Raw genomic sequence first — 23,137 nt, 5'->3', positions numbered from 1 at the left:
ATTGGTTATGGAAGTTTTTGAAACATGCTGGAGTGGCAGATTAAGAGATAGCAACATTTTTTAGTATGTGCCAATCTCAGTCTCAGGTTTGATAATGGGGTGTGTTATAGTTACCGAAATATGCCCTTTTCATTTCTTGGGCTTTCGTCCAGTGTTCTCATAAATTGGTGCAGATTTGTTGTCAGCATATTAAAGTAAATTACTCAATACTTTTTGGAATCAGTTGTCACAACGTGCTCTTGATGTGCTCTTAGTAGAATATTATCAAACTGAGGTTATTTTAGAAGATTACTAGACTTGCCCAAAAATAAATAAATAAAGATTTGGCAATTATAATTCTGTTTTGTATGAAAATGAGTTAGTTGGCTTGTCACTGATTCTGCTTACCATCACAAAACCATCATTACTAAACTCTGTATTAAACTTAGTGGTGTTCCTCTGTCATTGTTTTTCAATAGAAGTAAATAACATAAGTAACAGAACTAAAGAGAACAGCAATGTGCCACGCATTGTAATAAAAATAATGGCATGATATTTTTAGTCTAAACATATTCCTCATCTAAAAGCCTACACATAACAAATACAAAGTAAAGGAATCTCATAAACCTGACCCTTCAATGTATTCTGGTTGACTGTTTAATCAATTGTGAAATATGTAGAAACCATCTCTGCCTTAAAATCAAACTTCAGCGTAATGCTAAATCTCACCAAAACTTGTATCAAGTATTTTGATTTCTTTCATATCTAAGGCAAACTATCAAGGACATTTCACCCCAAATTAGTAAGTGGAAGGAAAATGTCAAAGAAAATTGTGAGAGAGATAACTTTATTGGAATTCCCTCCACTATTATTAGTCCTCAAATTCAGTTAAACAACTTTTTATTAAACGCCAGTTATAACTCAACTTTTTAATCTCTGGTGTTGAAAAAGCTATCCACTGAGTAAATATTTATTGGGTATCTGTTATGTGTCAACCAAGGAATATAAAGGAACAAGCAAGATTCTGCCCTCATGGGGTCTGATATTATGCCAAGGTAAGGGGGAAGATAGAATACACATTTTAATGTAAACAATAAAAAATATTAGATATTGATGAGCATAATGCAATGCAAAGAATTAAAATAGGGTGATGCAGGCAGTAATAGCCTGCCTTTCTTAGAATTGTCAGGAAAAGCCTCTCTGAGATTGATATTTAAGTTCAAAATTACAAATGATGACAAGAAGTCAGTCGCATGAACATAAAGGGGGAGCATTTCAAGCAGCAGAATAGTTGATGCAAAGGTCTTGAGACAAAGACAAATTTGGCAAGTTCAAGGATCAGAAAGGCCAATTTGACAGGACCATAGATTCTTTGAGTCAAGACAGTTTTATTCTAATTATGCCATTTTTCTTTAAAGAACTTAGTTCTTTATTCAAGATAAAGAAGTCACTGCCATGGTATGTCTCTCTCTCTCTGTAAACTGCTTGTGTGTGTGTGTGTGTGTGTGTGTGTGTGTGTGTGTGTGTGTGTAGAGTGTGTACCGAAGCTTTACTCACTATTTTCCTGTACTTGTTTCTGCCTTTTCTCTTGAATAGCCTTGGGTCTTGAGCCGCTGTGGGAGATGACTCTCCTCTAAAGGCCAGTTCTCAGCCTTAAGGACACCTAGAAGGATAAACAGCCTTAAGGATATCTAGGTAGGTTAACTTGGGAATATGGAAGCTTGATTCAGAACAGACATGCCAGGATGCTCTGAGCATATTGGCCCTCTAAAGAGTTTCTGTACCTTGAGCCAGCTGAGACAGAGAGCAGCCTCTTGCAGCCACATTAGAGTATGTTGTCAGAATTTTCAAGGGCATGACAGAAGATATGGGCCTCATGTTCCTTAAATATAGGACAGTTCTGTTCTCTGGAAAGAATTTTAGCTTGATGAATTCCTTGTTTGAAACCCTGATAAGTAAATCTCTGTTAATGGAGTGATAGTATTGCTGCCTTTTATACATCCCTAGATTTTAATGAAGTCATTAAATTCATTTTTAAAAGAAGATAAAGCCAGATATCAACCTTGACCTTGAGCGTCTCATTGACAATCACTTTTCATATAATAGAAAACATAACTTTGAATGACAATTTTTGGTTAATTTTTCCATGGGGGAAAAAAATAAGTTAATCACTTTATGACTCAGTTCCCTCATCTATCAAATGAGCAAATTTGTTTAGACCTGCTAAGGTCCCTCACATTGCTAACATTTATAACTAATAAAATATAAACTATTATATAAATGTAGACTTCTATGGTGTTCACTGTTAGTAATAAGAAAGGAATTCCATGCATACATGTACCAGAAATTATATTGTATGTAACTTTGCAGAACTCAGACAATAGTAAGGTGTTTATTGCAGCAATGTTGTGAAGAATGGCAGCAGAGAAACTGCTATTGAAACAAGAATGGAAACAGGAACTGAATTATATACATAGATGAAATCTGTCAATTAATTCAGTTTCCATTTGATTGTTATTCTTTTAATCTGGACTTCTCAACTACATAAAACAGTTTCAAAATTAGTATTTTATTAGATATTTTCCCGAGGCATTGTTGACTTGTAGTCCATGGGATTCCATGGTCCCCCCCCACCAGTTGTGTTTCTGTATAACCTTAGAAGTAGGCTTTAAAAAGGGATGATTTGTGAGGTCTCATAATGGGCCTTAAGGGCTCCGTCCTGTGACTGTTCTTTTGTGAAAATATCTCAGAGAAATCCAATGGTCTCTCAGCTATTTTCTGATGCCAGTTCATCTGTCTTCCTAAAAGTGAAGTAGAATCTACACCGTTTCTCCAAGTTGCCTATATATACTAGGCACTCAACTCTAGTTAGTATCGCATTCAAGTATTCACAAGGATTAAATATCTACTCTGTGCCAAGGATTATGCCAGGTCCTGGAAACACAAAGAAGCAATTAGAGAATTCACATGTAGACTCATTTACCCAAGGAGTAAAATTTTAATTTAAAATATTAGCCGGCATAATAGACCTTCAGTCCATATTGTTGAAAGAAAAAATAAAAAATAGCCTTTGGCACCTTTCTGAGTAGACCATAAGGAGTAAAGGATAGAAGGAAAACTAAATGCTTACATCAGAAGGTAGTATAGTTTGATTATCACTCATTATTACTCTGGTATAACTCATTCTCAGAGCAGTTAAGTGTGGGGTTGCGATATTCTCATTCCAAGCCAGCTTGGCCGCAACTTGCTTTCATATTAAGGGTCAACAAAGAAAACCCTGGAGATAGCCCAGCTACCTGACAAGTTTCACATTAGGACAAGACCTATGCAACTAGCTGGTGCTGAGTCTTGGTTCACTGCACAGTGCTACAGATATGGAACCTAGAAAGCGAGACTCCAAGCAGGGTCACTTCCATATGGGTGCCAAGAAAGAGAAGGGGCCGAGGAGTGGAAGCTGGCAGCAGAATGAGAAATGCAGCAGTGAGCACATGCCAGTGATGAGATATTTGCCCTCTTCTGCTCTTCTAATAGTTACAGCAGCAGTGGCAGAGACCCCTAATGGGTGCTAGAGAAAAGGGCAGGAAACTGGGCATAGAGGCTCTTGCTCCAGATTGAAAACAGTTTATTTCAAAGGGCAGGAAATGCAAAATTGCAGCATCTAGAAGCAGCTCACCATTTGAAGAAGGGAGAGGGATTGTACCTGTCTTCTCTATTTGCTTATTCAAAAATATACAAATCGCATTAAAATCCCAATTCATTGTCAGAATGTCAGCAAAACAGAATTTGAGGGAGTCTCATAAAATAGCTCAATTGTTTCCATAAACATTTTGAATTTATTCCTAATAACACTAATAGACTAATACAGTATTTTTAGGATATGAATCTTATTTCCTAAGACCACATCTTTACATCTATACTGATATAATCATTCTAAGAACTATTGCAATCTTGACTTCCAAGCACAAGATTAAATAAACTCTACAGAGAGGGGTGAACAACAAAGATCCAAAAGTTTCTGACCAACACTTTGGTGATACATTAGCCCAACTAGTTTGATCAAAAATTTCAACAAAAATAATTCATTCTTTACTGTCAATGTACAGTTTAAAAGTTATGTTTCCAATTAAAAGCACTATATCTGGTTCTCTTATTCCAGCTCAGCAGCAAAAAAGCATAAAATAAGATTGTTTTTAGAGACGCAAAAGCATGTTCACAGAGTGTACTTTGGCCATTCTTGCCTTGCCTTTCGTGGAGGCATGTGTTTAGGTCAGTACCCCTGCATGACATCAGTACCCAGAAGATAAACACAGTTGTAAGAGGAGAAGTATCACTGCTCCTTGCCTGCTCACCAGAACATTCATTCAACCTATTAACATTTATTATACATCTTCTATGTGACAGAAATTGTACTAATTTCTGGGTTAATGAAAAAAAGATATAGCCCCTGTTTTCAAATAGTTCACAGTCTTTTGAAGGAAATGACAAGCTGACAGACTAGAAACATGTACAGTCCTGAGGATAAAGAGGGGTGGGTGAAGGTGGGGTCAGAAAAGTCTTCCTGACAGCTTTAGCTGAGTGTTGAAGGTTAAGTTCAAATTAGCCAGGTAAGGAACAGGAGTTAAGTGTTCCAGGCAGAGGGACCGGTATGTGCCAAGACTCAGAGGTGTGAGAAACTGCAGAGAGGGTGAGAGAGACGTCTCGTAGTCCATACTAGGAAGTATGAGTCCTTTAGCCAAAGGTAATGGAGAGCCACTTTAGGAAAGTAATAGTATCAGATTTGCGCTTTTGAGAAAGCTGTCTGGCAACTTGCATGGGATGCAATAAAGATACCACAGACTGGACACAATTAGAGGCTAGTGCAAGAATTCAAGCAAGGCACTGGGAAGGTCTGAATTTCTTCAAACTCTTATCACCATCATCATCGCTAATATTTGTGAGAGTTTACAACATGGTAAGCACTGTATGTACATTATCTCACTTGATCCACACAATAATAATAGTGCCATTTTTATGCCCATTTTACAGCTGGCAAAAGTAGGTAAGAGACTTGCCCTCACAAAGTAGTAATTAGAAAAGTCAAGACTGAAACCCAGCAAGTTTGATATTAGCACCTCACGCTTAAAGATAATGCCGCACTACTTCACGTGATTTACTGAATCTGAAGAGAAGTTGATCTACCACTTTCTGGATATAAAGCAATCAGGTGCTAGTGAGGCAGGGAGGAGACTAGGACCCCCTTAATAATCAGGCAGCCTCCAAAATGATGAGTCCTCCACCACTATGTGCTCAGCAGAGACAAAAGGGGACAAATATTTTAAAATATATAGTATAAGAACATGTTTTGTGACCAATAAATGAAGGTTAAAAACATCAAACTCTTAACTAGAAACCTACTATACGTTTTATCTGAAAGAAAAAAAAGTCAAAAGCAATCAGTTGCTCTCTTTAGTCATAGGCCTTTGAACTATGATTTTATTTTAATGCCCCAGATTTTGTTCCTAACAGTTGTATGGTTACATGATTCCAACTTGCTCCCTTTTGACTAATCCATTCTCTATGAAAAGAATGTTATATTCATATTACTGCACATATGTTACATTATCAAAATACTATTAAACTTAGTATTTCATTATTTTGAAAAAATATGGCAATAGCACTCTATCATAAAATGCATTTTATTTGAGGTGACAGTTTCCAGACCCACTCATCCAAACGAGAACTTCATTATTTCTGGCAAGGATCCCAGAGAGGATCTCCATAACTCAAAAACTTAAATATCACTTTTGTTCAGGACCAACTATTGTAATATTGCCAAAAATGCTTGAAATGCACATATCCCCAAATCAATCTTAGGAACAAGAGTGGATATAGCAGGTAAGAATCTAATCTCTAATTTCAAATATACTTAATATACAGAGATGTATCCCTAGATGCAGAGATAAGGCTTTGACCACAAACGAGATGCAGTATTTGTCAATATCCCAGTATACTTTGTCTACTTTTTATTGAACAGGAATTCCCTTTTTTCTGCATGTAAAATTAACCTGTTCCACATTTTCTAAAGAACCTCAAACTATATTTAATGACAATCCAAGAGCAGAGTAAATAATGCTTATTTCAGTCCTTACTAATTAAAAAAAATTTTTAAATACTGAAGTACAAATAAAATCAATGCACTGAAAGTCTTGAATTATATTACTAACACAGATACTTCCTATTGCCGTCACTTAACTTCTGTTAGCCTTAACTTCGGTTGGTCTTAACCTCATGTTGTTGAAGTAATATTTAAGTTTTGGTTTTCAAATTATTTTGAAGCTGAATGGAGAAGTTATATGCCATGTGTTGGACTGTAAGCCTTTTGAGAGTAGGGACCACGTCCATTCACTACTTTTATGCCTAGCCCAATAATGCCCTCCACCTGAACATCACTCACTAAATACTGGTTACGTGAAAAAGTGAACGGAAGATTGAATGAAATAATGAAATAAAAAAGAATGTAAACAATATGCTGATGATTCAGGCAAAACTGTTCTTTTGTAAGAGAGAAAGGAAGATTCAAAAACCTGGGTTATTAAAATTAATTTTCCACTATAATTGAACTCATAGGATAATTCGACTTAAATTCACAAGATAATTTCTCTCCAGTTAGACACAATAATCTGATATAGGCACAGTGCCAGCATTAACACTGGATCACTGTGATCCCTCAGAATTAGCACTGTTTTCTTGGACTTTGTGTTCTTTCCCATAAGATAAGATTATTTCTTACCACTGTTTAGCATTTATATTTATGTCTGTTCATATCCATTTCTCTAAGTAACCAATGTGATAAATGAAATGTCTCTATTTTGATCAAGATAATATAAAATTGAATTAAACTACATTTAGTCCCAATTTCTGATTAACAATTTCTTATCAGTACTATAGGTTTAAAAATACTTGCTAAATTAGCATGAGACCTATCTTCTTACATGTTTATTTTCTTGTCATTTAAAAAGATAACTCTTTTTCTGACTTAAAAAATGTGAAATAAAAAATGCATGTTTATCTTGTAATCTAGACCATAAATCTGTGGTATTTTTATTTCAATTTTTAATCAACATATTTTCTTATCTTAAAAAAGAAAGAAAAATAAAATTAATCACAAGGAAAATGGGGAATAAATATTGTTAAAAACACAAAATAGTACTATATGGGAACATAGGTCAGGGAATGAACTAAGATCTACTTAGAATTAAAAGTTAAACTATCTTTTCCTGACATGATTCCAGGAACTTTATGAAATATTTGTCCCTATTATTAACTCTTGTAACTTTCATGGTTGTATGGTTTTTAATTATTTCACAGCATGGCATGAACTGGATTCTCTAGAGGCAAATACTCATGGAGTCCATCACCCAGCATTTACTTGGAAGAAATAAGTGAAAAGAGCATTTTACTACAACATTTCATGTAAGTAAATGTCTTGGGTATTTTCATAAACTCCAAAGATTCAAGTTAAAAAAAAAAAATGACATTCTCATTTTTGCTCAAGTATTTTTTGATCACCTCCTGCAATTTGACTCAAACTTCACGTTCATTTTTGTATTAGAATCCTTAGTATGCAAAGTTCAACATATTACTTCATTGTCCTTGAATCATAGAAAAATTTTAGGATTCAATACAACAAAGTTTAACTTACCTTAAAAGAGACTGGTTTTCATGACCTCTTGTTAAGACAACCTAGGTTCTCTGGCCAAAAGCAATACAGGGACTGCCCTGTCTTCTCTTCTCTCAGACCCAGTGGGTTGATGGTTCCCTCTCTGTCTGTGATAAGCACTGCGGAAGACTCTCAGAGTTTGTCCTCACTCCTGATGCCACACACCTTTTCTTGGCACTTCATCTGGTCCCAAGGGAAAATTCCTGTGGAAATTTTCTTCTCCATAATCTCTTGACAGATGGCTCTGCTGGCAAGAGCCTCAACTCTTAGGAGCGCTCTAATAGGCTTTTATTCTCCTGCATTGCCTCCTCACAGGTTTTATTTTTTTAATTGCACATCGGTTAATGCCTCAATGTCCTGACAGGCCACAGCATCATTGCCCCCTTGGAGTACTCCCAGCTAATCTGCTTTTCTGTTTTTCATTTCAGTAAATTTGCAAAGCTAGCTTCCTTCTAATGTTCCATTATTTTTCTGCTCCTATACACAAAGGCAGTTGGGGAAAAAAGGCTCAAGTATTTACTTTAAAGCACAAACTGAATAAATATTGAACTGTTCAGATACAAATAAAGTAATTTTGTACGGGCATTGATAAAGTTGTAAACCAGAAGAAACAAAATCTTACAAATACCAGTTTCCTTCACATTTCATGCTTTCCTCTGACAAATGCCTTTCTTATGCACTTTGTTTTCTCTCCCTCTCTCTCTCTCCCACCCTCATCTTTTTGGGGAAATAAAAAGGAAACATACCCTGAAATTAGAGGTTCAATTGTCATCTAGATGATTTACTTAAGATAGTAAAAAGAACACTCAATTCTTTCAACCTTATCCTTAAATGTGGTGAAAATAGGGATGATTCAAATATGGATAGCAAACTGAAATGCCTATAAATTTAGGCAAGATATTTCAGCCAAGTATGAAGTGTGGCGTGGTGGGACATGGCAGGCTGGATCACGTGCACCATTTTCAGAGGATAGCGGCTGCTCGTCTCCAGCCCGTCACCGTCTGGTAGGAACTCAGACTCTGCATTGTGAGAGCTACCTGTTTTTCAACAAAACTCCCATATCTGACTTTTTATATGTGAAAAATCTCATGCTTTTTAAATCTTAGCGGAAACTATGGCAACTAGCCCAACACCTGTGGCCCAGCCTCAGCCTGATTTTGACCTAGAGCATACTGAAATGAAACTAATGCCATCACAAAAGGACTGCCCCTTATTAGTTATGAGCTCTTTTCTCATATGTGAAATGATGATAAAAAAAATGTAGACTAGTTAAAACAAGTAAAAAAAACACATAATAATCCTTATTAAAGAAGTTAGGAATCCTTATCAAAGAAGTCAGGAAGGGCATTAGCCCAAGAACAGGTAAATGGTGTGGGCGAAGTGGAGCTCAAATATGGAGAAGGGCCAGGTTTATTAAAAATAATAATTAAAAAGCAATTTAATGTCATAAATTTTATTTTATTTTATTTGGATTTCTCTCTACCTAACAATAATCTAGGTAATAATTATTAGCTTTTTCCTAATTTCACAACTCATGCTAAATGCAGAAAAGAAGCAACTTTTTAAGATTCTAATTCCATTACTAGTAAAATATTATAGTCTTCTTGAATGTGTCTATATATGTACACATATTTATATATAATTTTACACTTATATTTTATATTATATACATATATACTGACCTTTCTTTGTAAAAGTATACTGTATAATATTGTAACATATTATTTAACATACTAATAATATACTAATATATTAGTAGTCTGCTTTTTTTGCTCAAGACTAAATAGTATTGTTTTCCCTATTTCAATAAATAATCTTCCCACAATGTGATATTTAAATGGTATCCCATTGTTTAGATGTAACATAGTATCCCATTGTTTAGCTGTAACATCATTTATCTGGCCAATCCCCTATCACCAGGTAAATTTTTTCAATTTTTTTTTTTTTTTTTAAAATAAAGTGTCTATAATTAACAACTGTTCGCTTATCTCTGTGCACATCTATTATATCTTATCGTGTCAAAATATATGCATATTTTCCTTCCAAAAGATTGTGCCAATTTACAGTCCTATAACTGTGATAAGTGAATTCATTTCCCTGCATTCTCAACAAAATTGGATATAATCCCCCTAATTACTTTAGGTGGAAAATAGATTGTGCAGTATTTTAAACCTTATAAAAAATCTTTTTCACATATACCATCTGAATTACTATTTTCCTTGATGTTTTTTCTCTTGAGTGACTGGCAGGACAGGTTTATCTAGCACTTCTTGGATCCAGCAAACTCTAACATGGGGCAATGAGAACCATCCAGAGGTGGATCTGTGGTCTGTCAGCTAAAGTGTCTGCACCCCTGCCAGCAGCAATGGGCCTTTCTCTCTCTTTGGGTCCCTGATAACCCAGCACTAATCAGACACTTCACACATTGGTACTTGGGATGGTGAATTTTATGTCAACTTGACTGGGCCACAGGGTGCCCAGATATTTGATTTAACATTATTTCTGGGTTTGTCTTTGATGGTGTGTTCAGAAGAGACTAGAATTTGAATCAATTGTCTGGGTTAAGCAGATTGCCCTCCCCAATGTGGGTAGGTGTCAGCCAATCCATTAAGCTCCTGAATAGAACAAAAAGGCAGAGGAAGGGAGAAGTTGTTCTCTGCCTGACTGTTGAGCTGGGACATTGGTCTTCTCCTGCTTTGGGACTGGCACTTACACCATCAGTGCTCCAGTTCTCAGGCCTTCAGGCTTGGGCTGGAACTATACCATTGGCTTTCCTGGGTCTCCAGCTTGCAGGTGGCAGACTGTGGGACTTCTCAGCCTCCTTTAACATGAGCTAATTCTTCATGATAAATAAATCTCTCTCTCAATAGATAGATAGATACATATCATGTTAGTTATATAGATATAGATATATAGATATAGATAAAACCTGACTAATACCCAGACTGACACAGTATTGATTAAGATAATCAAAAAGTGGGGAAATTTGTCAGCTGGTAAGCTCTTTTCAATAAGTAGACTTTAAAAATCAATGACTCATTGTAGCATACACATAACTGGGAAGAGAAATGTGATATCAAGAGTACTGGCCATTGCAGCCTTGTTCAGCAGTATAAGTAATACATATTCTGGACAAAATATTCTAGATACTCTGGACAGAACCATCCTTCTATAGGGTATGGTTTTGGAAGGAGCTACTTGGCTCAGTAGTTGCCATATGCAGGGTCCTTTGTAACTGTTCTCAGAAGCTAATCAATCTCTTCTTTGAGAAGACTCAATCTCCCCTCTGAGAAGTGATTCCTCTCAATTGACCCAGAATCACTGAGTGACTTTGGACAAATAACCTCCTGTACTTCAGTTTCCAATCTGTAAGATGAGAATGATAATTGTAGTACCTATCTCATACTTGGTATCATAAAGATTAAATATAAATTGCTTAGATGACTGCCTGATATAAGATATATTTTTTTTTTTTTTTACTGTTATCAACTGTACTTTCTATAAGTTTCTCTAGTTTCACAAACCTGAGTATATTATAATTTATCTTTGATGTAACCCCAAAAGTGAATTTTTTGAGATCAAGATCTGTTTTCCTTTACTATCACAAAAATGAACACATTGTCTAGAAAATACAAGGCCCTGAATAAATATTTCTTTAATGGTGGATGGGTAAGTAGATGGCCAAATCTTTATGCTGAATCTTTCCTGTTGTAATTCCCCTTTCTGGTGTCTAGTTCTAGTTCTTAGTTTCACTCTTTAGTTGTATAGTCTTTAATAAACACATACACTCCAGTTAAACTGGAACCAAAAAGGATTACACCTAAAGTCAATCAAAATATACTGAACCTTAACCTTAAACAAGGTTCTCATTGTCTTATGGCTGTTTCCCTCATTAATGGCATGTCTGTCATAGAGGACCTATAGCATGACAACTGATACTATAATTAGAACAGGCAAAATATTAGTCTTCACCTTAAGGGGAATATATTTAGTTTTGTATGAAAGATCATGATTTAGCTTCTAAATAAGAGCATTATCAAAATGTGATCATTAGGGATGAAAGCTGCTGTCTGTAGAACAGGTCATCAGTGTGGATGTTGAACCACGTGACCTAAACAATTTAGCTTTTGTGCTTCAGAGAACTGTGGACACACGAAAAGTTAACAGAATTCTGGTGTGTGATCCAGATTATTTGCTTAGTGGTTTTTAAGGTTTAAGAAGAAATTATCTTTTCTTGTTTCTTTCTTTGAGGTAAAGCCTGTTTATACCACATATTAATCGTTCTGACTTACTACATAGGTGTCATTCATGTAAAAAAAAAAAAAAAAAAATAGCTCATTTTGCATGGTTCCAGAAATGACAAACTCTATCTCAAAAATAAATTTCCACAAAATTCAACCCATTTTCAATTGAAATAAACATTAAAAATTATGTCTTTCACATCAGACAGAGAGAAGATTTCTGAACCGTCAACACAAGAAAGCTATGGTGATGTTTCAGAATATAATTTAATGCTACATATAGAGAAAAAAGCATAGTTATCATATGCTTTTGTATTCAAATTAAGGGAGGAAAAAAAGATTTCAGTCAGATAGTCTTTATAAACAGAGTGTTGGAAACCTGTGGAAAGATGTGAATAAACGATTATTTGGGGTGGTTTTTATGCCCTTGAAGTTGGTCATACTGTGTCTTTTCCTATACATTCTAAAAGATGAGTTAATTTTTATTCAATCCTCTATTAAATGCCAGGCAGAAGAACTTTTCTTGTTGGTATTTAAATAGAATTAAAGAATGTTAGATCTTAAAAGAAACTTAGAGCTCATCTTATGCAATTCCCTTCTTTTTACCCGTAAAAACAGGAGGGTGAAAATCAAAGTTATTAAGTGATTTTCCGAAAAATACATTTAATAACTGGTACAACCAAAACAATCCCAAGTTTAATGCATTTTGAAATATAAGAAGACTTCCTTCTGTAGACAAAGATAGGCTTTGATTCCCATAGAGTTGCGAACCTCAATTTTAAAAGATCTAAACTTGACCAGGACACATTTCACTAGGAACCACCATGAAAAATCACACGCCATCCCAATTCTATGGGTGCACCTGTCACATTGTATAAGTTGGAAAGGGATGACTGTAACTGAAACTGTGAGCACACTCTCACCCAAGATTGACATGTATCTGCTTAGTAAAGTATTAACATAATTCCTTACTAGCTCAAGTACCCCACATGCACCCCCTGGTGCCATTTGTTGGGACTCTCGTCTCCCAATAATTCAGCAACCAAGGTGTAAGTACCAGCATGTCAGGAGTCTCCAAGACCCAACTCCTTCTTGAGACTGGCTTCCATTCTGATCATTGATGTTCATGGTTGTTAAATATATTAATATTATTCCTGGATCCACTTTCTCCCTTTTCCTTCTGTAAATGTTAAAGGGCAGCATTTGATTCAACTACCCTGATACATCCTTATTTATCTGAAGATAAACTAGGCATAATGAATAAGGGTTATTCAATGAATTAATAAGAACCAGATTTTTAAACATCTAATGGTTCCATTGAAAACTCAGCTAGAGGGCTTCCCTGGTGGCGCAGTGGTTAAGAACACGCCTGCCAATGCAGGGGATGTGGGTTTGAGCCCCAGACCGAGAAGATCCCACATGCCGCAGAGCAACTAAGCCCATGCAGCACAACTACTGAGCCCGTGTGCTGCAACTACTGAAGCCCACATGCCTAGAGCCTGTGCTCTGCAACAAGAGAAGCCACCACAATGAGAAGCCCTGCTCACCGCAACTAGAGAAAGCCCACGCAGCAACGAAGACCCAACGCAGCCAAAAATTAATAAATTTTTTAAAAAAAAGAAAGAAAATTCAACTAGAGTGCTGCGCTGAAAAAGTCTAAGATAACTGTCTAAAGATTAGAAGATAACTTCTGTTTAGAATCACCATTCAAACCATATAGTCTCAGGTTTTACCCCAAATCACTGTCTTGTGGGCATAACTTTGTGTCCTTAACTAGTTATATCAATATAAATGATCGCTGCTTCAAGCCAGGAGCATGGTGGACAAGTTAGACTCTTGCTAAGCCTTGGAGGATTTTAACTCCTGCCTCCAAAATTACCCCTAAACCTTGTGAAAACCGGCCCATCAAGTTGACGAAACATGTAGTCTAAAAAGCAGTGAAAAGTAGTCAACGAACCCCCTCCCCGTGAAAAAAAAAAAGAAAGCTAACAGTGGAACCAAGTCAGTGGTTGAGATTAGATAGAAAGAGGAAATTAGAACTATAATAAAATATGACATAAAAGGCAAAGCAGCACAGCATAAATAAAATAGTACATTACAGGAAGGGATACAAACCAATACAAACAACTGCAAAGGGCCTTTACTGGCAGACTTTCAGACAGAGAATTTGAGGAGGACAGAAACACTTAATTGTTGAGTAATACTTCTTAAATGATGTTTTACCTCAAGGAAATCATATCAGTGAAGAATGTGAAAACGGTTGGGCAGCTGCGTCCACCCCTTCTAACCAGAGCCCAGCTGCAGGAAGAAAAGCCAGAAACAGAGAGGAGACAAAGAATAATGAATGAGAGGATGAAATCCAGAAAGAAAGAGAAATTAAAATGAGACAGTGAAAAATTAAGCTGCAACTCAGAAAGGCTAGAAAAAAAAAAAAGCTTTAAACAAACTGTAGGAAATGTAATTTAAAATGTTTTTAAACTCAACTATAGAAAACAAATCTTTCCGAGACTAATTTGTGAGGCTGGCAGACCCTTGAAATTCTTGTCCCAGTGGTGGAATGACTGGAAGACTGTACTATGCACTCACAGTATAGGCCCCCTGGGTTGCCAAGAGCTATTTATAAAGTGGGCATAATTGAGAAAATGGGTGTATATTTGGCTATTTTTCTCTAATATCTGACAAAACAAAGTACAAAGCCTCTATAGTTCTCTGATACAGAAAATATATGATTTGTATCTTAGCAAAGTATATTGGAAGCTTTGTATTGAAATGATTACAGTAGTCCAGGGCCTTACAAATTTTACAGTAAACAGACATACGAGAGGCAATTCAGCTCGGTGGTGGGCTCAGCTCTCAAACCAGCTGTATTTGAAACCCATTTCTAGCTTTGTGTCCTTAATCCCTTAAATTCCTTAAACCCTTTGAATTTCAGGTTACTCATAACTAAAATGAGAACAATAATGATATCTAACCCATAGGGTTTTGTGAGGACTTTGTAAAACCCTTAGTAGAATGCTTGCCAAGCGCTCAATAAATGGTAACTCTCATTATTCTGTGTATCATGGGTGCCTTCTCTGGTACACTCCAAAAAGGTCTGCTTTGATTTCTTTAATATTTAGTGCCTGTTGTTAATACATATGTTCAATAAGGCAATAACTATTAGATACTAAGATCATGTCTATAACGAGTCAATAGATAAATGTATGTTGAGCATTCTCCCTGGGCTCAGCAGTGGGTAATGCAAAAGATACAGACCCTGCCCAAAAGGTGCTTATAGGTGAAACAACCTGCTACCAATTCCAGAGAGCACATCTTTGTGTTAAAGTGGGTAATATAAAAGTCTAAATTCAACAGGTGTTAGAATTCAAGGTAAATCAGTGAGAACTGGGAGAGTCAGAGAAAGCTTTAGGGAGGAAGTAAAAAATAAAGTAAGCCTTGGAGGATGTGCATGATCAAGACAAGCATAGAGAAAAAAAAAAAAGAAAAGAAAATGTGCTCCCTACTAAAGGAAATGATGCCAGCAGGATTATGGGTGAATATGGAGGACAGCTGAGCCTGGCTTCCTGGCTTGACTAAAGTGAATGGAGCTTTTTAGAGAAAATAAATGGGCAGTGGGGTTTTTTTGGAGCACTGGAGTAGACCGTGGAGGGCTTTAAGAGCCAGAGGAGTTTTTAGTTGAAATGATAGGAGATAAGGATTGTGTGTTATGAAGCGAGGTGATAAAAACAGTGTTTCATAAAGACTGGCCTTATTAAGGGATGCAGGGAGATCAAAATCAGGACAGAGTACTATGGCAGCTGGGAGGATATTGCAGTTACCTAGGTGTGGAAAGAGGGATGGGGAAAGAGAAATGGAGGTTTTATTGTGAGTGAAATGGCAGTCACTGGAGGGTTTTGAGCAAGGGAGTGACATTATCCTATTTATCTTTTATTATCTCTCTGACTGTTCAGTTGAGAATACTTTGAGAGGGTCAAGAGGGGGAACTGGGCACCTGGTAGGACCCCATTTAAATAGTTTAGGAAAAAGTGATGGTGGCTTGGAGCTCATGTGAGTGGAAGGGGTGAGAAGTAGTTAGAATAAATATATTGTGAACTGGCTTCACAGGCAGGCATCTTAGGCAGTCTCATGGAACTCCACCCTTGGTTTAATGCTCTGCTGTCATAGTCTTGAAATTCTTAATTGAATAAATGGTCTCACATTTTTTTATTTTACACTAGAGCCTCACAAATTATGTAGGCAGCCCTGATTGTGAATGTAAATATCAATATATCAGGATTTATTAATGCATTGGAGTTGGGGCTATGAGAGAAAAGAAAAGTCAATGATTACTCTGGGGTGTTTGGCTTGAATAGTTAGAAAAATGGATTTAGTGAGATGCAAAAGACTGTGGAAGACAGAATTACGGGGGAAGGGTCAGAGGCTCAGTTCTGAACGTATAAAGTTTGAGATGTTTACTAAGCATCCAAGTAGAGATGTCTGGAGTTCAAAGAAGGGTTTCAGGCTGGATATATAGGTCTAGAGTAACCAACATTTGCATAATATTTGAAGCCATGAAACTGAAAGCGAACACCTTCGTTCGTATGGGGTATAAACATAAAGAGAAGTCTAAGCACTGAGCCACAAGGCAGTCCCACCTGTTGACGGAGGTGATGGGGCGCCAGCAAAGGTGACAGTGCAGGATCAGCCAGAAAAATACCAGACATTCAGAAGAGTGTGTTTGTTGCACCGGAAACCAAAGAAAGAAAATGTGTCAAGAAAACGCTGATGATAATTCAAGTAAAATGAGAGTTGGGATTTGAGTACTGAGTTTAATATGGAGGTTATCAGTGATAAGAGCTGTTTCCGTGGAAAGGTGGAGGCTAAGGCCTGGTTAGATTTGATTCAGGAGAGCAAGAGAGGAGAGAACTAGGAAACTACGGGTATAAACTACTCTTTGAAGAATTGTGCTGTAAGGCGTGGAAGAGAAAGGGATAGTAGCTGGAAGGAAAGCATTGGTACCATTGAGAGGGCAGGCAGGCTGGATGTTTTAGGGTCGAAAATGAAATGTGATTTTAGATTAACAGCTTGATTTTAGGTACATAGAGTTAGAGATTGTGATGGGTCAAATGGAAATGGCTAGCAGGCAGCTAGAACCATAAGAATAGATGTGAGAAGACAATTGAAATTATCCACAGTTTAGACTTTATTCACACAGAGGTGCAATATGGGGCTGTAAAAATGAATTGGCCTGGAATCAAAGTGTACAGAGAACAATAGAGGATTGGAGAAACTAATATTCTGAGTAAAGTAATAAAACAAAATCAAGAGCACTGGGCCACATTCCCAACTTTTAACTCCGTTTAGGTGTAGCTGTATTTCCATTGGCAAATTAAGGTAATTATCTGCATAATGAAATATCCACACAAAAGCATTAGTCCAAATTAGCTGGATATTCTACACGAAAAGAGGATCTATTATTTGAGAAAGTTTATTATTGGATTCATTTTTTTTCTGCTTTTCTCAGTCTACACAGACTGAAACGTTATTTAGAAATAAACTAGAAATTACTACCTGCTAGCTGACAAAGAGGACCTTAGCTTCTACTAGGATTTTCACGACCCTAAAATTGAGATTTTTAAAGAATAAGATAAAGGCATAAACAAGAGCACATAATTTAGGCTAAAGCATACTATTTGTCAAAATGTATGTTACTATCAATGAAGGAAACCGAACAGCAATGATTGCTCTTCACCGAGGATTCAGCAAAATCCTCACAGACCCGGCCTACTGTGACCTGTAACCTTTAAGGCAAAATCAAAGGAGAAAGAGCTTTCTGAGCAAAAACTTGACACACACACACACACACACGAAAATCAAGGCCAAACAGCCCTGGAAGTGGAAGGGATATTTGGGCCTTTTTCATAGCAGGAGGCAAGTCAACACCGTCACTCACTAAAATGACACTGGTCGCAGCCAGCTCAGACCTTAGCAGGCACACACTGCTCAGAGCAAACAGAACAGTTCAGACTGGGGGGCTTCAGATGCTCCTGTTTTCCTTTGTTTTCCAAGATGATCCCGCTGACAATGATTATTGTCTAAGGACTGTAATCTAAGAAGCATTATATAGAAACATAAGAAATGTCACATTGGAACTGACAAAACGAGCCTTATTATGGCTCTGACAGTGGCACCAAGGGACATTTCGTGGCAGAGCGTGAATGTTACTCTAGCAACCAAAAGAATATTACTAGTTTCTCACTTCAAAAAGTTCTCCCCCCACTTTTTGAGGCACTTCAATAAAGAGCTCAAGAAGAGGACCTGGGAATGCAGCCAGAAGAATACACTTGGCCTAACCCTGCTTCCTCTGGGCCCCAGAAGGTGGCAATGATAACAGCTTCACTTCAGAGCCTGGGGCAGTGCCTTGGGAGACAGAGAACCTTCACCAGGGAGACAAGCATATCCATGTGCTTCCAGGCACACGGACAGTGTTCTCTGGAATGTCATCATCTAAGCATAGGCAGCAGGTATAGTCTCTTGGGTAGCCAAGACGATTCCCCAAACTTGTATTTCTGGTCATCTCTCTGACCTTGGCCTGGGCATTCACAACACCTGCATCCAGACTTCCTCAACCAAGTTCCTCATCTGAGCCAGACAACTCTGAAAATAACTCAAGCAACAAAATGAGCACCTTTCCGGAAGCAAAAAAGACAAATTCATTCATTACATACAATGGATGCCTTAGGGTTTAGGGCTCCTCCTGAGAAAACTGGCTGGATTGGGATTAGGAGCGAGGGATAAATCCCAGAAATTTTAATAACGGATGTTGGGAGACAGAAGCTCTTTCCACTGTGTTAGGTGGGAAAGAGGAAGCCTGGAACCAGTGGTGAGCTTGTTCCTTAGCCACACGGAGGGTTTCTGTCTGCACAGGAGAGAATGCGACCGCTTTATAAGGAGCAGAACCGGACAGAGTGAGAGCTGAAGCCAGAGAGCGAGAGACACCCTGATAACACTGTGTGAGTCTCTGAGTCCTGGGAATCCAAATCCACCCATGAGTTAACTGGTCACGTGAGCCTGTGGATTGTATTTTTCTTAAAATCACTTTGCCATGATTTCTATCACATACATATGAAGAGTTCTGAATAATATCAGAGGAATATATAATTATAGTAAATAAACATACAGAAACAAATTTAACCTTTAAATATTAAAATCATCAGGTAAAAACAAAAATGCACTTTTTCTTAGTCTAATTTCACTTTCATTAATAACAGCTATAATATTTTGTGTACCTAACATGTACAGACATTGTGGCAATCCTAGGAAGTAGGAATTATATCCATTTAGGTTCAGAGAGATTATTTATATAAAATTACAATTCTATCAGATACTAAAGAGAGGTGAGATTTGGCTCTAATTTTATCTGAAATCTAGACATTTAATCACTAACTTATATTACCAGGCCAATAAGTACTAAAACTACGTATGTGCGTCATGGTAGCTATTGGCCTTCTATCTGCTTGGCAAGTTTTCTCATCTCCCTTCTAATAACAGAAGACAAAATAGCACCCAATTTAGTAAATATGAAGATTAGATCTAGAAATAAGTATAACATCTTAAATTGTTGTAAATGCTATAAATTAGTACAAACATTTTAGATCATATCAGGAGCTATAAAAATTTGGCTAAAACCCTGTAATTCTACTTATTTCCTCAAAGGAAATCAAAATATAAAGTAACCTAAGGCATAGGGATGTTTATTACAAAATTGTTCTATAATTAAAAGTAATAATAAATGTCTATGATAATGGATTAAGCAATTTACATAAATTATAGACATACTTATGTGTTTATCATATAATGTGTCATGTAGTGGTATGAAAGTACCTATGTTATAATGAGTGAAAATAGGATACAAAATTTTTATACAAAATGTAAAAATTTTAAATATTCATAAAAATAAAGACTAAATGAATGCCAAAATCTAAGGGTGCTATTTCTAGGATGTTATGATTATAGGGATTTTATGGTAGAGCAGAGTTATGATAACTTATAAGAGCATCATTGTTATTTTAGAAGACTCCAGTTTATGTTAATTTTAGGTTTATTTTTCTTATTTGCATTAAAAGCATTTTCCCTTTTCTCAAAATGTTTCTAAAAATAACTCATAACCATTTATATTTGTAAATTATAATATTGGCTCTAAAATGCCATGAATACCACCACCAGATTGGGAGCTCCTTAAAGGAACAAAAACATTACGACAACTCAGTAAATACTTTGGAAATGAATTACCCTTCAATCCAAAAATATATCTATTATGAAATTCAATGGAAATAAAACTCAGATAGCTACAGGAAGTAGAATGGGGTGGGGGGGAGAACATATTAAGCTATTTTCTTTGAAACTTCACTCAGTTAAGTGAATAATTAGATGGGGAGGATGGTTTAAAAGTAGGATATACCTCAAACAGCTCTACTTTTCCAGAGTAGTCTTTTAATATTTCATTCATCAGAAATTTATTAATCAGAGGGCCATATTGTCCTGAGACCCTTGTGAAAATTAAAGGAGGTGTCAATAATTAATGCTGAGACCATGGGTGTAAACCAGGACCCTATTTATCAAGCATTTTTTGGTGCAGAAACTGAGGTAGGCACTGTGAAAGTAATTAAGACATGGATCCATCCTCAAAAGGTGGTTGTTATTATTTTCATAAATATATTTTGTATTATAAAACTACTTTCACAAATCATGTAATATTCTTCCTCTACTTAAGGCATATTTATTATGTAACTGAAACAGAGCAGAACCCTGCGGTCCTTCCCCCCACCCATGTCCTCTGCCTGCCTTTTGTCTGTGGAAAGTTTCACCAAAGCTTAATCAGAGAAGTGAGAAAATTCAGGAACAAAGGAAAACAGTCCAGTAAGACTAAATAATAGTTTAGTCATTAAGCATAGTCAAGGACCTTTAGTTTCTCTTCAAGGGCTATAGATAATATTCTGAGCCACGTCCTGTGAGCTGTCTTATAGATACTGAAACCCCCAACAGGTGGGAGACGTTAACTACATGATGACCAGGCTGCAGCCATGACATAAGCTGCCACAATTCCGAGAACTTGCCTCTAAGAAATGGAAACAAACCAACCCTGGAACTCAAGACTAGCTATACTTAAATCAAGATGACACTGATCAGACCACTGCATGACCAATTTCAAGATGACTGTCAGAGCTGACTGTGCTGTTTCTGCATGTAGCCCCCCTCCTTCCATCTATAAAAGCTCTTGCCCACTGATTGTCAGGCGGGGAGTCGGCCTTTGGACAGGAGTCTGCTCTCTCCCCCCAACCCGGCTGCTGGCATCTGAAATAAAGCAAACTTTCCTTTCCACCAACCTTGCCTCTTTATTGGCTTTAGAGTGGTGAGCAGCTGGGACCCCACTTTCGGTACCAAAACTACTCTATGCCTATGAGCCTTCTAGAAGCTGGGATACAGCAATAAAAGAAAACCCCTGTTCATTCCTAAATTCTAGGGGAAAATGGTAACAAAGGAACAAACAAAAATCAAGTAAAATCTATTGTACATTACAAAACAAAAAGTGGTACGGAAAAGCAAAAGGCCTGAAGAGTATAGCAGATGGATGGTGGGGATGGGAGGAACAGATTTTGGTAACGTAAACAAGAGAAAACTCCCTAAGAAAAGGATATTTGATAAGGGACCTGAAGAAAGTGAGGAATAAGCTGTGAGTATACGGGGGTGGGGGGGGGGAAGCATTCCAAGCAAAGGGAAGATCAAATGCAGAAACCTTGAGGCATCAGGCTACGAGGAACACTGAAAAAGCCAATGTGAGTGAAGTGATCAATGGGGGCAGTGAAATCAGAGGGATAACCAAGTATCAGATCATGGAGACTTTGATGTAGTACTAAAATTTATGGAATTCAAATTTATCTATAGATATGATTTTTATATATGTCCATTATACCCCAATTTGGCATTCATCTTCCCAGACTTGCGTTCTAATACTGTTGGATTGTCCTAATAATACCCTTGATTAATTTCCAATTTCAGAAATTTTATTCTATTTTGGATTTCCACAACCAAAACTGAATGTAATATTGTAGTCTTCCTGGTGCATGTGCACCATGATTTTATAAAGTACATAGTAACTACAGCAATTGCTTAGGGCTCAGACAAAAGATGTTTTCAAGGAGGAGCATTTTTTCATTGGCATTATTCTGAAGCATCAGTGCAGATTGACTTTTAATTAGTTTTGTTTTTATTTTTAGTTCTACAAACAAGGTCCCTTTTATTGCCTCACCCAGGGTGAACTGCTTCTGCAGTCCAGTTTTAGTATGCCTCTCCACACAAATTTTAAATACTTTTCTTTAAATGTATAAAGCTCCAGCTTTATATATTTAACTGATTACTTAAGTAATTTCAACTGGGTCCTCCCACATGCATGTCAAATTCTGCAGCTCCAAAGACAAATTCATTTGATCTTACTCTTCTTTCACCAAATCTGCCCCAAAACTCCTTTCTTACTCAGAATCTTAAGGGGAAAATAAGGCATTTACTCAGTTCCTGAGCCAGAAACTCAGACATCAGCCTTATTCCTTATTCTCGACTAACCTCTGCATTTCATCAACCCCCAGATCTATCAATTCCACTCCCCAAAATGTTCAACATCTGCTCTGCCTTTGACAGACATCAGCGTACAACTGGCTACTCAGTAGCCTCCTTCCTTTTCTCCCTAATTCTCCCCACCGAACCCCAACCTTCACTTCATCTTTTCCTCTAATATTAGGGTGATTTTTCCAGTGTGAAAATCTAATCTGGGGCTTCCCTGGTGGCGCAGTGGTTGAGAATCTGCCTGCCAATACAGGGGACACGGGTTCGAGCCCTGGTCTGGGAAGATCCCACATGCCGCGGAGCAACTCGGCCCGTGAGCCACAACTACTGAGCCTGCGCGGCTGGAGCCTGTGCTCCGCAACAGGAGAGGCCGCGATAGTGAAAGGCCCGTGCACCGCGATGAGGAGCGGCCCCCGCTTGCTGCAACTAGACAGAGCCCTCGCACAGAAACGAAGACCCAACATAGCCAAAAATTAATTAATTTTAAAAAAAAAAACAAAAAAACGCAGAAGTACTTAATAAAAAAAAAAAATCTAATCTGCTCCAAATGCTTTAGTGGCTTTTGATAATAGGCTCCACGACATACTAACAATGCAATGAAGGGGCCCTGCCCAACTAT

General features: G+C 37.2%; 2 long non-coding RNA genes and 1 pseudogene across 5 annotated transcripts in view; all 3 read right to left on the bottom strand.

The window, feature by feature from the left end:
- The window catches only part of LOC309659064, a 1,106,759-nt gene that overhangs the window by 714,893 nt on the left and 368,729 nt on the right, over positions 1-23,137 (bottom strand). The window lies entirely within an intron of this gene.
- The window catches only part of LOC309658935 (coiled-coil domain-containing protein 6 pseudogene), a 583,785-nt pseudogene that overhangs the window by 469,138 nt on the left and 91,510 nt on the right, over positions 1-23,137 (bottom strand). The window lies entirely within an intron of this gene.
- The window catches only part of LOC309659008, a 637,438-nt gene that overhangs the window by 600,774 nt on the left and 13,527 nt on the right, over positions 1-23,137 (bottom strand). For 2 of the 3 annotated variants that reach the window (XR_014262492.1, XR_014262493.1), the window contains exon 1: positions 1,537-21,281. The exons of the other annotated variant lie outside the window; for it this stretch is intronic. This is a non-coding gene — a long non-coding RNA (uncharacterized lncRNA). Of the gene's footprint in view, positions 1-1,536; positions 21,282-23,137 lie in introns of those variants that run through there. 3 annotated transcript variants of the gene reach the window in all.

This window comes from Balaenoptera physalus, assembly GCF_965194825.1.
Source record: "Balaenoptera physalus genome assembly, chromosome: 3".
NCBI lineage: Eukaryota > Metazoa > Chordata > Mammalia > Artiodactyla > Balaenopteridae > Balaenoptera > Balaenoptera physalus.
The sequence above is the reverse complement of the archived record's forward strand: the minus strand, read 5'-3'. Positions and strand labels throughout refer to the sequence as shown.